At 44.7% G+C, this 15,964-nt stretch overlaps 1 long non-coding RNA gene across 2 annotated transcripts in view; it reads right to left on the reverse strand.

The window, feature by feature from the left end:
• The window catches only part of LOC143351899 (uncharacterized), a 259,623-nt gene extending 243,876 nt beyond the window's left edge, over positions 1–15,747 (reverse strand). For both annotated transcript variants that reach the window (XR_013081831.1, XR_013081833.1), the window contains exons 1-2: positions 15,494–15,747; positions 15,093–15,252 (exon numbers count right to left, since the gene is read on the reverse strand). This is a non-coding gene — a long non-coding RNA (uncharacterized LOC143351899). The remainder of the gene's footprint in view (positions 1–15,092; positions 15,253–15,493) is intronic.
• Between the last annotated feature and the right edge of the window lie 217 nt (positions 15,748–15,964).

The following is a 15,964-nucleotide window of genomic DNA, read 5'->3' on the forward strand; positions in this document are numbered from 1 at the left end:
GCGAGACTCTTTTCGACGCTCTCGCGAAGGTTAACCTATTCCCGCAGCCGATCCTCTCGAGGCCGTAGTCTGCGTTATTTACAGCCCGGGGAACGTCGTCGAAATCGGGAATATACAATATTATATTCTTTCTCGCCGATTTTCGTGCGAGTCTCGAGAATCGAAACCGAGAGAAGAAACGGACACCATCGCGCTCTAACAGAGAACTACAACTCGATCTCGTCGTTCCGATGAACGCATCCCAATGGATTAAATATAGCAGAAACCTTTAGGAACATAATATACGAAGAGCAGTATGGTTCCTTTCGGGGTAAATCTATCAACAACAATTTCAGTTTACATCGCTTCCAATACACCTATTAAAAGAACTACCTACATAAGATTATTGCTACCTGATTATATCCAGATCCAACCGTAAATACAGGTAACTGAAAGTTGAAAGAACTTTCGATTTATAGAGGTTCGGGCGTAAATAAATAACGAATAGAACGATTCCCATCGCTCGAACAAATAAATAACTAAATAAACAGGTTACGTTTTCCAATTACCCGGAGACCGACAAGACCTCAAAAAGGAGGAGTCACCGATACGAAACTGTGTCGTCCCATCTCCGTCGCAAGAACTTTCGCGAATAAGTTCGCAGAACTGGCCAGAGTAATTGTAGAATCTGCTCGGATGTAACTTGTCCGGCAAAGAACAAGTGACGGGCGTCGATCGTGGTTAGATCTCGGTTCGATCCGCGAACACATCCGTTCGTGGTTGACCGGAGCGTTCGATCCCGGCCCCCGGTCGCCAGGCTCGATCCTCGGGATCTGTGCCTCGATCTTTAACCACGATGTGTGTACAGACTGGTCGCGTTATCTGGCGTTTCGAGCGGGATCCCAGCGGTCTTCCAGGATTCCGTTCCCATCTCGATCGACGTCGATCGAATCGCGGTGACTCCCGTCTCGGAAAAACTCGGTATGTAATTAGTTCTTTCAGCGGGCAAAGAGAGAAACGGGAGGAGAGATCGAGGAACGGAATCGAATGCGACGGACGGGCGCGAAGTAAGTTCGCAGAGGGGCTCGGAGTAATTGTAGAATCTGGCGGACGCAACTTGTCCTTTGAAGGGACAAGTGACGGGCGTCGTTCGAGAGTCTCGATCGTTGCTCGATCGCGGAGGATGCGGTAGCCTCTTCTCGTGGTACCCGACTGGCGCTGGGCAAAAGACGTTTCGATCTGCCTCGGACGACGGCGTCCTCTCACTCGTCGTTCTCGTCGTCGGATCTTCGATCTCCAGGCGGATCTCCGTGGTAAGCGTTCCTCTTCCACCGCCGGGTAGACTCTGTCTTCCTCTTGGCGTCTCCTCTCTCCTCTCACGGTAGCCCTACGGCACTGTCAGCCGGCGCGAGCGACAATGCCCGATGCGAGATAAAGCGAAACCTTAAGGGACTCGGCAGCCTGGCCCCCGGTGGAAAGATACGTACCCTCGAGTTACGTACTTTCGTATGTACGCGGGCCCGAACGACACAGACCAGATCGAAGATCTACTTCTCGGGATACGCCAACCTCGCCTCGCCACGCCGCGAACACTTATTCCCGCGATATAATGCCTCGAGATACGGACGACCGAAACCCTGGAAGGTGCCACGGAGAAGATCGCGCTACCTCTGCCGACGAGACAGCGATTGAAACGCGCCAGAGTCTTTCGACGACTCGTTGCCAAGAAAATTGTCCGCGTTTTACCCTTGTGTTGCCCAGGTCGTAAACCTGGTTGCTGTTAAATCACGAACAAGAGGAGTACTTGGAGTAAAGATGGGTCACAAGAGTACCCATAATCGAGAGATAATTAATCTCTGTCAAAAAGGGTTGTAATCGATCAACATAAGTGTGTTGCAAGCTTTCGACTGCATCGACGATCCCCGAACTTTTCAATGTTCTTTGTTGAAATCGTGTAACTTTATTCTGACGTGTTTCCTTCGCAATGGAAGTCTATATTACTAACTACAGACCGATTTCTAGACCCTCCGCTATTCCCAAGGAATTCGACAACATGATAACCAAGAAACATTTCCACTTATGACGTAATGTCATAATAGGTCCTTTAATAAGAACTCGAGTTCTATTATTCGATCTACAGGGTCATCTAGCTTTGGGATCTTTTCTTCGGTATCGAATGCGCAACATCAGCGAATGGTCTTTATGGCAAAGGTCGGCACGACGCGACGTTGCAGAGGCCAGAAGAAAAGCGGAGGGAAAAGTATTTCCGCGAGAATCGAAGATGCAATTTTTTGAAGCGAGGATAAATGCCTGCGTCTCGTTCGAAAGAGCTCGAACGGTCCCAAAGGAGAGATACGTGTTTCACTTACACGAGCATAGCTACAGAGAACGAGCTACAAAGAGAGCCAGAGAGCCCGTAAGACCAGATCGAAGATCTACTTCTCGGGATACCGGGCGCGTCTGCCTACGCCTCGCGAACGCTTATTTCTCCGATATAATGTGCCGAGATAGCCTCGACCAAATACGTAAAAGGTACCACGCGTCCCTTGCCAGAAGGAAGGTTGCTCAAGGATACGATGCAACGCGTAGCTCGCTTCTAACGAGCGCAGAGAACTTTGCCAGAGCTGAAACGCTCTTCCGAGAACGTAAGCGTCTCGACCAGCGTCTCAAATCGTTGATAAGAAAGAGTAGCAGGGTTACGTTGACTCGCTAACGCGGTAAAAAAATTTATACCATTGTGATAGAAACTGTTGGATACTTTCGCGATTCAAAGATGGGATCATTTTGTTCCATAAAACGATCATTGCTTAATTCCGCAACCTTCTTCCAACATTCTACACGTGCATTCCAGTTTTGAGTGGAGTTGAGAAAGTTTGTTTTCTAGTTGCAAAGACAGAGGTTCGGGCTACACAGACGACGTGATAAAATTTGCTAAATACGAAAAGAGATATCAAAGATTATCCGTGGAACTTTTAGAATTAATTATGAACTCCACTCTACATTATTTCCTACTGTATCGAAGGATCAGCATTTCGAATAATCATAATAAAAAAGCGAGAAAGAAGAGAAGGGAGGAGCAATTTCTCGTGAGCTCTAGCAGAGATAGTAGCTTAGGCATAAACGCGATCGCGCACTTTCTCTAGGCCGTGCCAGTCGAAAATCCGCTACGAGGAGAGGAGAGTCGGAAAGTGGCAAGGTGGGCCTCCTGACAAGGCACCTTCGATGTCACCAAACTCGTTCCTCCGTCCACACCGCAGGGACCCAGCCCACTTTACGACTCGGCTCGGCTCGTCGCCCGTGACCGCGGAGAGCCATCATCCTAATACGAACCAACGATCCACGATTTCTGGGACAGTCTAACAGTTCTTATATAATAGCCGTCCGTAGAATTCGAATTTTATTCTCGAGATTACGCAACGGTTCGAGGAGCGTGTTCCAGCTCCGGACCTTCTTTGAATTTCATCGAAAGCAACCGTCTGTCGCGAACCTATCGGTGTGCTCTCTATATCCGCGTCGTAGCGATATCCGCTGTGCTCGTCGACGTCGAATCCAACGCCACGGAACCCAGGAGGCGCTTTACATAACAACTCGACGCAACGGGAGAAGAAAAAATAAAGGAACTACGGAATTTTATCACCTATATTTCATCGCGGACTCCTTTATTCGACCGATAATCGGTGTACGCGCGAAATAAATTATCCTCGTCGAAAGCACGAGCGATTTTTAGCGTCAAGAAAAACGAGGCGATAAACGTTCACGGCCGCGTAACGAGAAATCGTTCTCCGCGCCCTCGGTGCGTTAGACGCCCGGTGCAATTTCTTATATTATACGCGCGTTTCAATCGTATTTCATTCCGAGAGATTTTCACGCGCCCATAGCGAATCCCACGCAGGTTCGTTCTCTTCGCGAGGAAACGGCCTACCGAATAATCCGCGCTAATAAGCTCCCAGCTTTTCGATAAAAATTCTTGCAACATCTTTTTCGGACAATAACCGAATCGTTTACCGCGCAACCTAGATTTACTTCCGAACGACTATCTATCTTAAAACTAAAAATTCCGCTTTCAAAAGGTCCAAGAGGTGAAATCGACCGTATTAAAGCATTCTCGAAGACGCCGATCGACGATATTTTTTTACCGGTATACGTGTATTAGCTACTTGTTGTGATAAATTTATTGAAGCGGAAGGTGAGCGTACTGAAAAATAATACACGATTTTTTATCGCGCAAAGGACCTTTTATGATCGAGGCGAGAAGTTTTGGTTCTTACTACGTACGTAAAAGGGCCAGGATTACGGGCGTGGCGACTATATCGGGCTATTTACCGTTCACCGGCGTCAATTTTTCCCAGATTTTAACGCGATACGAGTCTCGAGATAATTGGTCCGTCAAATAATACACGATGCATAAACGTAACACCCCATCTCTCTCCCCCACCCAGCTGGCATCCTTTATGGACTCGAAAGCGCGAGCCTTCGTTTTATAGGCGTATACATAATTAATTGCCGTGTTCTTCGCCATCCTCTCTCTCTCTGCCCGTACTATATTTACATATATTCTCGCTTCCTCGTCCGTTGGTTCGCCGTGTCCGATACAAGGAGACCCCATTTGCCCTCGCCGACTTTTTCTTCCTTCGTCGCCTCTGAGTGGCATTTTAAGGATCCTCCGCTTCGATTGGACTTCGTGCACTTAACTCGTCGCGAAACGTTGAAAAAGATCCTTTCCCTATATTTCTCGCCACTCGGAACCGACGTCTCCGTAACACGCGCGCTCGCTGGAGTCTCGATAATCCCGAGATGACCGGAGCTAGATCAGGAACTCAAATAGTCCCGAACCGAAAGACGTTTCATCCTAAAATCAGTAATTTTTCTCGAGACCCCTTTCTTCGCGAAATCGACGGAATTAAACCCAACGAGTGTCAACTTCGTGGTTCGTCCGTGAGTCATCGATAGGTAATATTTATGATTTCCGCCTATCGACGACGTAACAAAGACAGTGTCATACTCGAGCGCATAGACAACCTACTGGTTGTTAGATAACCAGCTTTCCTCCTATCGTAAGTCATTTGATAACTTCGACTTAACAATCGTTTTTCTAAATCGTTGCTCATCGCCGTTCATACTTTCTCTTTTAAGGTATAGGTTCGTAATAACTCTGGCTCGTTACTAGTTACTGAAGTCATCCTCTGATAACGGAAGTACACACCCTACTAATTAAAAAAAAAACCTTAACATAAATCGAAAACTCGACCGTGTTTAAAATATAAACATTTCTGAATATTAACATTACGATTCACTCTCTGACTTGTGAGACGTTTATCTCGGTATTTATAAACCGCATCTGACTCGTTCAATTTCCATAGATACTTAATAACAGACGATTTCACCGGCAGTCGGTCGGTTGTCATTAACCCGCGATTGCGGATCTATTTGATGATTACACGGATATAAAGTATCGTGCTAAATATGTCGGTGTGTTAGTCTGTAATTCTCATTAATTCGACAGAGACCTGAAATCTTCGAGAGAGTTAGCGACTCTGTAAGAAGAAGATGCCAAACGTGTATGGAAATGGAAGGACATGTGGAACACGTTCCGTAAAAGCTAGTAAATCGATTATAATGCTATCATACAAAAATGTTTGTATCTCAGAAACGATTTAGATTTCAACCTATGTTTACCAAAGATTTTCTACTGGCTATGGTATACGTACTACCTGAATAATTAATTTTTTAACCGCGTATTCCACCGAGAATATTATTCCCCGTTCTTCCGATCTTAAACTTATCGCATTCCAAAAGAAACTTTGTAATTCGACTTACGTTAACCTTGTCCAAATTTCAACGTGCAATTTCTCTCAAGCTCTCCAAGTTATGCAATATTATTTTTCAAAGATAAGAGCGCACAATTCGGAGCTACGGTTTCCAACGAAATATTCAAAAGGCCACGGAGCCACAAAGGGTTGGAGACGATGCACGCTGCGTTAACCCGGTTGTTCGCCACGAACGATTTTCTGGAAACGTTCGGCAAGTGCTTTTCATCTTGTCTCCGCGCGGATCGATCCCCGTGTCCCCGAAAAACGACGAACCATTGCCAAGAGTTCCGCGACCATCCAGATGGCGAATGTCTTCCATGGAAAGGAGCGAGACGGGTGAGGTTTTAACGTCCCTTTTACGACCCTTTAAAATACCATCGTCGCCGTAGCTACCGGGGCTCTCTTAATTATTTTACGAGAATTCCGACGACAATGCTCCGTGGCAAAAACAAGCGGTAACACCCTGTCTGCCGGTCGGCTCGCAAGCCGCGGAGATTACGAGCGTTGCTTCGAAGTCGTTCGACCGCCGGCTCCCTTCTGCGGAAATTTTCAGAGCTAACCGCCGTGTCGTTAAGACGCGCGCGAAACGTACGCGCGAGCACGATAACAAATTTCAGGGTGGTCTCTATAAAGATATCCCCCGAGCTAATAAAGATACTGCAAATTAAAAGCACCGTAGGATACTAAGTTTCGCTACCGTTCAGACGCGTCGATGCTTCGACGCTTCGAGGCGCGAAATATTTTAAACGCGACCGCGTAAACCGCCTACTCGGCGCGGATAGGATGCGCGTCCCGTTATACCTTGGGATATGTCTCTCGAAAAGCGATCAAGTTTCGGACCATCCGATTGCAAATATTCCGAACGTTAACGCGATTCAAGGAATTTGGAAGAAGCGAGGGTACTTTGGGAATACGACCGTATCTATGACGAATTAAAAATTATGTAATTGCATTATTGATTCGTTATATAGCGAAATCTAATTTAAGAAATGTATATTGAAGCCATAAAATTGGTAGGTTTACAAGTCAGAAGGTAATCGTGGTAACTTTATAACATGACGAAAAAAATCTGTAAGCTTCGTAAAGAGGTTACGCGTGTACACGATAAAAAGTCGGTGATGACTATGCTGCTCAAATTGAACCGCGCTTCGTTGCTGAAATTGAACCGGTTTAACCCCTCGCCTTGTAATATCGAGTCAGACTCGTGGTCCATATTACTAGTTAAACGTGACGATCGCAAGATGCATTTGTGATACAAATTATGGTCTCGACCTGACAAAAACGAGTCACGTTCCTAATAAAACTAATTACATTCTGTAGGTATTGCTTGTTATTGTTCTATTATCTTTGAATAAAATATTTCGAATTTTAAATCGTCGAATGTTTGTCACCATTTCGGGCCACGGTGCAGCGTTGAATCGACGCGATAAAAACGAGCGTCTCGGGGCGTCCTCGCGTCCACAGACACTTTCCCGATGATCGTTGTTGAAATTTTACAGCAATACCTCGCTGTACGAACGATCGCGAAAGAATGACGAGACGAATCGCGCATGAATAATGCATTGACCTCAACGGCATCGCAAAATAAAATTCATCGAGTGTGGCCGAGTCCGAGGTCAACGTACCGCCACGAAATTAATAATTTTCGGGTTTCGCCTCGATCGGCCAAAATACGCGCCATTAATCAGACTGACATCTTCGATAAGTTAACCCCCTGGCGAACCATAATTTCTCGTCTTTCGCATATTCACGGAGAAAAGACGACGCCCGGATATATCTCTGCGCGTTTCGATACACCGTGGCAAAATTGAGTTGCCGCTCGGCTGCCTCGAACGTGCGCCGCGAAAGAAAGATGTTCGGCGTCTAGCGCGCGTCTGGTTGTAATTGATTTAAATCGTTGTCTATTGCCACGTTTGAAAGTATTAGCATACGGACAAGGCGGCGTATATTTCACGCGTTGGAATTCATAATGACGCGGTGCGCGAAGAGGTTCGTTCGGTGTTTCGCGGGCAGAAACTACGAGCCGCGGCACGGAAGAATTATTCAAAAAGACGGCCGACAAGTATTCGGAATATTTTACGTAACAGCTGTCACGGAGTCGTTTGCACCTAATCAACGACAGGTATACAACCGACGATCTCCCGAGTACAAAAGTCGATGGATTTTCGGTGGGTTTTTTAACCGAGGAGTTAAGGAGTCGAACGAACGAGACGAAACGCCGTGACAACGTGGGAGAGAAACAAATAGGATCCAGGCCAATTAGGGATTTATTTATGCGCCTACGGGCATATTAAACGAGCGAAAATATGAAGGCAAAAAAAAAGGAAGGCAGAGGGAAAAGCCGCGGGAACGTGTCCACCCAATTCGAGCCAGGCGATCGTAGATACACGTCGCGCTTATAAAGACCGTAGCGGGTCCTCGTTAACGAACTGCCAGGGCAGTTAAACATAAATTGCAGCTTTGAGCCGTCTCTCTGCTGGCGTGTCCTGGGCATTCGGTGCGTGCAGCCTCGCTTTCTCGCCTTAAATCCGCGCCAACCGGCCGAGCGGCTCGCAATTTCAACGCCGCGAAACGGTCCCGCGTGACGACGTCTCAGAAAATCAACCGGATCAATTATTACGCCTCTCAATCTCGATCGTCCGGCCCGGACCCGCTCCGCTCCGCCTGTCGAATTTATTTCGGAACTCATCTTGCGCTTTTTGGCCTTCCTTTTCGCCGAACATGGGCATCGGAAACAAGGTCGGATCGGTGATCATCGACAGTCTTCATCGACGATCGATCCTGCTCGAAAGACGACGATAACTTGCAGCTACGCGATCGCCTAATTAATTTGGCAAATGATCCGAGCGTCCGGTACCGGAGGAACCCCACCTACCGGATGTCGAGTAAATAGCGAAAATACTACTCTCGCGGGTCGCGTTTTCTAATTCGAACAAAAAAAAAAAAGAAAAAGTGATTGAAAAGGCACCGTTTCACGGTGAGTGACAGGGAGCTGTTCTCTTTGCCGCGAGCAGGGGCGAAAGGAAAAGAAGAGCGGAGACGCAAAGCGAGTAAAGACGGACGGACAATGTCGCCTCGTTTATCAGAGCGGTATTGTGGGGGCATCGTTGCCCTTCTCGACACCCTCTTTGTTGGTTACATCCAGACTGCGAGCCCCGACCGCTCAATCCTTTCTTTCGTTCTGCTCTCTCCTCGGCTCTTTTCATTCTTTTTCCGTCTCGGTCGCGCCAACCGACGAGAACTCGAAAAGAAGAAACGGTAGGAAGACGATGACGCACGCCCCGGACCCGGAGTGCCCTCGTTCCCGCTTCGCGGTTATCTCTTTAAACAGCAATTGTATTCGAAAAAGTGACTCCACGGTATCTGGAAAACGGATCGGCCAGGCCGTCGCCTCGAAGGTGGAAGGTCCACCTCGCGACGCACGACCGTGCTCGTGTTCGCTCTGAATAAAGAGGACGAATCGAATTCGGTCTTACTATAATTTATTCGCGACCGCTGGTGAACTTTGTTCCACCTCACCCCATTCCCGGTTTCTCAATCATTGGTCCGACCAATTAAAAGATCTATGATCCGTGACCAACTATCTCTAACACGATTGGTACCTTGACTAGACAACAATTACAGGATCGATGGTATCCTCGATCCATCATTCGATGCTTCGACGAATCTCCAGACCTTATAACTTTCTAATGTATTTTTCATCTACGCCAATCATCGCATTAGCAATAAGTTTCAATGTCTACCCAAGAATAGGTGCCCCATAATATACCGCTTTCTAAATTTCCAAACAACTCGTGCAACAATATTGATATCCTCTCGAACTCGTCGCGTACTTTCACAATTTCCACCAAAAATGCAATTTTTTCTCGTCGATATAGGCACATTTAAATTATACAAGTCGTGTTAATGTACCCAAAAACAAAGTGTAGCGTTCTCGAGTTGACGTTATGAATTATTCATCTGTATCCAAAGAGGTCTCGGACCACGTTAATAGAATTCTAATTATTATAGCTTGAAAATTTAATTTGGAACGAGCCCCATAAATCGAGACTTTAGTATTGGTCAGAAATGACCCCGGGCCAGCCGTCCGAGGATTAAAAGACACGGCTTGCGCCGGGAATCCTCAAACAGTATCATCTGTATTCGCCGATGATATCGTGCTTGTAATATACCCTTGCCGGTGTTTCAATGGAGATGGAAGGTAAACGGACGAGAAAGGCTGCGAACGTAACATTTACTTTCGATTAAACTTTTACGCGAGTCCGTCAGGTCCGCGCCTATTCTGTTCGCGACGCGCGAACGGAAAAATCCATAAAAGCGTCGGGACGAGCTGTCGATGCAGAAAGAAACGGACGAGGATGGCAACGGTTGGCGCATTAAATTCCATCGTCCACGCTCTAACCGGGAGTTATTCACGAGCAAATTGCTCGTTCGCGTTTGAAAGGACGCGGAAAAAAAAGGAGAGCGACGCGAGGGAGAAGCGAAAACGGAAGAACTAGAAATAGGTGAAATCGTATTTCACTACGGGCGTGCACAAGAACACCCCCGGCGCGCGAGTCGTAATTTACGCGGCGAGAATCGAGCGTCTCCCTGATGTTTCTCTTACCGAAACTCGTACGATTAAAACGGTCGCTAAACTGTACAGGTATTTATTATTCGCTCGTATCGTGAGCTCGGCGTACCCAGAGTATAGCTATTTGCTTTTGTACTTTTACTGCAAACGAGATTCACATTTACGGTCCGCGCGGATATTAGGATCGTGTAGGCACGTTTAACGCGGGACGCGATAAGATCGCAAACGAAATTCTTGCCAATTTGGCAGACCTCGGAAGTTGCTATTTTGTCCCCGGAGATTAACCAAGGAGTGCAAAAAAAAGGATTTATCGAGAACAGAAAATAATTCGATCGGAGCGATAAATACGCTTGGATTCGGGTTTCTAGTTTCAAGTTGAAAAGAAACTATCGAGGAGGGATTAGAAATGTTAAAGAAGTCCTGTGAATTTTATATAAATACGTGATTTTAAATTAAATTTCGTGCAAGGGTTAATAACAAATGAAACGTTTTCTGGAATACCTGTTGAATAAACGGATGCAAATTAAGAGCCAATCGCGGTGCAGTTTTAATTGAAAAAAAAATTTTAAAAATGGCGAAACGTCGATAAACATTTCTGCGTGCGCGTAGCCAAAAGGACGACGTGGTCCGCGAACAAATTGCTCGGTGGTCGAAGCAAAGAAAGAGCGATGTAGGAGGTAGTACTAGAGAGAAGCGGGGGAGAAAGATAAAAGGCTGAATCGCGAGTTAACATCGGTACACAGGAACATCCTGTAGCAGCGGGACCGTAGAGCGTCTACGTGGGGCGTTACATAATTTAGCGGCGTGTATGTCGCATAAGTTAAAGGCTCGGTTAAAACGGGGTGACCATAATTTCATCTCGGCCGGTTATATCTCAGGGCCTAACCCCGACGAAATGTTCAAAATAGTAGTACAACCGATTGCTTTTAAGGAAGACCACCTCTTGGTATACGGTCGGTCGATTCCGTTCCGTTCGTTCTTCCCCTTGACTCTTTTCTCTTCGCCTATCGCGCCGAAACGCTTCGGAATTGGTGATTCGAGAAACAAAGTTATTCCATCAAAGTAGTTTAACGAAATCGAAGATACGATACGGGGGGGTCCCCTCTTCCGCCGTAAACAGGTCATTTAACCGCGTCGAAATAATTCTTTCGTAACGGTTCCTTCGCCGCACCTGATCTTCTTCGGTTTATCCGCGAGGAGGTCGCGAACGGGATTAGCGACGGCCGTGTCAAGCCATTCGTTATCATTAATGTTAATGTGACCGCGCCGTTATACGCGGCAGAGAGACGTTTAATTTATAATTGGGAAGAGCTTAGACGGCCAGAAATTTTATTCGCCTTTATATGCATTTTTCACCGCGCTAGACACCGGTGCGCGCGAGGAGGCATTATTCCTCGTAAGATAAGAAAAAAAATATTTTTTCCGAGGGGCATTTGAATATTTCATTTTTCTTACGGTACACGGTCCGTTAATCTCTCGACTTATCCACTTTTGCATTGTGCGCGGGTGCCTCTACCGGTTAAATTATGATTTGAGCTAATTACCGCTTGAAATATATTTGCACGGGAGCGCGTAAAGAGAACCGTCGGATCGCTAGATACCGCGATTATAGTGTATGCGTGTGTATGCAATAATACGGCTGGCATGGCTATCTGATCGAAAAGATAATTTATAATCGCAAGGGTACGCGTAATAGATTGATAAACAAGATCCGTGTCTATTAACGGGATCCTCGTACCCACATCAAACGGGGCCCGCCCAACGGATTCTACGAGAGGTCGGAGGAGAGGAGACCTCGGTTGAAATTTCTCGAATCTTTCCAACGGCTGGATTTCGGCCCGGCGCCCGTACACCGTCATAGATTTCGACGCGAGGCAACGGGAAACGGGCCCGCGACAGGTACGTGCCCATTTTTCGGAGTGCCCAGAACTCGCGCGCCGTCGAACCCGACGTCTCGAATCCTCGAACGCTACGTTATAACGTAATAATTTAAGCCCGTGAACGCGAACGACTCGTAAAACCGTCCTACGGGGGCGTTTAACTTGTTTTTAATGATTTCGAAGCGTGGACAGGCCAGATCCGGATTTTGAATGGTGCGCCGCCGAGGAAATTAGCCGTGCTGAAACGGTGCCCGGCCACCTTTCAACCCCCGTTAACGCGTCGAACCACTCTCTCGTTCGAGAAAATATGGAAGAAACGATCGAACCTAACCGGCGAAACCGAACGAAACGCGACCGCGTACCATGTGATAAGAAAGCATTTTTATTCGACCGATCCTTCGTTTTCAGCGGAAGGAAAACAGCGAAAAGAAATTAAGCGTTGACATGAATTCACAACGTCACGCTTTATTTTTGGACGTTCCTACCGTTATTAATAAAATTTATAAAACTAATTATCCCCTGGGGTTCAGCGAACCTCGTCGTTATTAATGCCTTCGTATTGTTTGTAATAATTAATTTTCTATAAAGAATATTTGTATGAAAACGACAGACAATACTTCGAATTAAATATTTGAATCCAAATGTTAATAGAGTTACATGCCTTTGAAGTAAAAACGACAGTTTATGGGCATCAACCTAATAACCTAAGCTTATAACTTGCGAATAGCCCGAGAGCAGGACCGTCAGCTCGGGCCTCATCAGGAAATCCATTTACTGTTTCGTTCCGCGTTGCTTTCCCCGGGTGAACCGTATCGGCCATAAACTTCGACGGGAAAAGAAAAACTGAGCGAACGTAGTAAACAGAAACGCACAAAATTCATAGTAACGTGGCGGGAAGAGGTGCCCTTGCGTAGGTACCTGTCGCCCATTATGGTCGGCGCAAACATCGCCAGATCCCCGCACATCTGGTCGGCACGTGGGCTCTCCTCAGGTGTTCGGTCCCGAAAACGTTTTCCATTTTCACGACCACCTGACCAACCCCCAGACGAGCCCATCCGACCTCGTACACAACGCCTATAACCGACGAATCTCAGGTGCAAGACGTAGCCCCCAACATGTGTTTCGTATTAGCGACGCAGAACCTTCCTCTACCCGCCATTAAACGCACCGAATGAGTCGTAGGAACGCGCAAGAGGGATACTTGCATCTGGCTTAAATCGTTTTATTGGTATTGGCAAACACCCCCGAGACGGGGGTGGAACGACCGTCTAACCAGGGTCGCGCACTTGGACGTCGTCTTCGCAGAATCTTACCGAAAAGCGTGTCCGAGGACAAGGGACGTTTGCATGCTTGGATAACAACGTTTTCCGAACGCTTGAAACTCAACGAGCTTGAAAACTCGTCGATATATAACTTTACTATTCATAATACGAAATTTAGAAATTTGGCACAGATCCACTACGATTTACGTGATAATTCAAGTATATGAAATGTAATATTGATTTCATTATGATCAAAGTACTTTTTATATATTATCTATAAATGATTTACTATGATATAATAAGATTTCTCAACTTTCTCGGGTAGAACATAATTCAATTCAATAAAATTATCAATAACAATTAATAGTTCGAACATATTTTCATATAGAAGAATATGTGAAAAATAAGGAAAAATGCATATACTAGAAATGTATGCAAATTCTATTTCTACTCCTTGACTAATTTCATCTCGCTATGCGACATCCCTTTAGTTATGGATAAAAAAAATGAAATTACGTTGCAACAAATTACGCGCTAATATGCGAATTTAATCGTTTCTGTATCACATTATGCAAAAGGTGACGCATTTTTATCGCGCGAATGTGCGTGCAAAAGTCGGCATATTTGATACACGGTATAACCTCAAAACATAATGAATGAATAAATTAACTAGTGCACCGATTTGGTTACATTTGCTGTTTTCTTTCTTTATCGACCTTATTCCTTTATAAAGGAAAAAAATACTTCCATTTAAAACTGTTTAAAATACTAATATTTGTTACAACTAGCTTTCTTGTTGTCCAATATGTTGGTATCATTGGGTCACAAATGATTCAGAATTGTTTCAATTATTTTGTTTGTGATTGACCTACAGTTTCTAAAATTATTATTGCTTCGAATTTTTAATAGCATTAATATCATCTCCATTACAGATTACCTTCTTCAGTTCAAAATGATTTATTCTATTGAAAATAATTTAGTTGATATACCATTTTGTTGTTTCCATACATTATTTCAGTCATTCATCGCATAATAGTTGTAATTTAAAAAATATGATTCATCTTACACTTACCTTCTTTTTTACATTTATGAAGAAACTATTTATCACTTCCCTATGTTAATGGGTTATAAATAACCCAACGATACCAGTTACATGATTGACACATCACCATGAGTGCTATTCAATATATAAACACTCAGAAGTATGTAATAATATTAAAATACTTGTGCAGCGTACTGTATAAAACAAGGAACATCAATATTAGAATCTTTTACAAACATTTATGTAGTTAAAAATCAGAATAACGTTAAATACAATTGGTTTTATTAATCCAAGTCTGAGAATATTCCACATTAGGAAAATCAAGTAAATTATATCTGAATCTATTTGTCATTTGTAATGTATTATAAAAATGATTGCAAAAAGATTGCAGTGCATATTGTACAGATCTGAACATCATAAAAATCACATAATATTAAAATAAATTTTAATGCGAATAAAAAATGTTTTTCTAAATAGAACTTTTGTTACTTAATGGGTTAATAATATAGAAAAAAAAGACAAATGTATATGCAGTTAATGACATACCTGTAACAACGCCAGAGTTCACCAAGTAGCGACGCACACACCCATATTCGTGATCCTTGTAAACCGACGACGTTGTAAATGGATTTCGACCTCCCGTCGATCCCGAGTAAATACAGCCACTAGTCGAAACGGCAGGTAATTTCTAACTGGTCCCATTCAACTGTAAAGACGAACAATATACAGAACGTCCGCACTGTTTTGTTTACAACGGTCGTATAAATTGAACGAAGAACCAGTGTCCTCGATAACCTAAAATAAACGTTTTAATGTACGTCGTACCCTCGCGTAGAATTTCTCACAAAACTGTAATTTTTTCGAACTATCTACGATAATACAAATTACGGACACAATGGCGGCCGACTCACAGCCACGTGTGACAAAGGTTAAACATGTACACTTACCCACAAAGTTTGTCTCTGCACACGCTTCGACGAGTTTTCTGCACGCAGGTCATCTCTGAACTGTATCATGATCACTAATTACATTATCACTACCATATACTGATATAATTCGACGACCATATCTGCCAACTTTTGTCCTGGTCCTCGCTTAGCAACAGCAGCGAGGGAAAGAACGTTCGATCGAGATATTGCGCAGTAATCGATCAGCCAATGGAGATCGTCGACAGCGACGCTGCTGCCACCTTGTCTCTCGCGTACACGCAGTTGTGCTCAGAAAGTGGCGTAATTACAACGTGTATTAATTAAAGTGGTGTATTCAGTGAAATTCAAAATAAGCAAACGAATGCTCCAGAACGATGAGGCGATTTTGACCGATGGATCCAACTACATATTTACATCATACGCAACAATATATCCGTAAGTTCCTTTTATGATACAAAGTTGCTCTTACGGCACATAACCTGACGCCAT

Source organism: Colletes latitarsis, chromosome 2 (assembly GCF_051014445.1).
Source record: "Colletes latitarsis isolate SP2378_abdomen chromosome 2, iyColLati1, whole genome shotgun sequence".
In the NCBI taxonomy this organism is placed as follows: domain Eukaryota; kingdom Metazoa; phylum Arthropoda; class Insecta; order Hymenoptera; family Colletidae; genus Colletes; species Colletes latitarsis.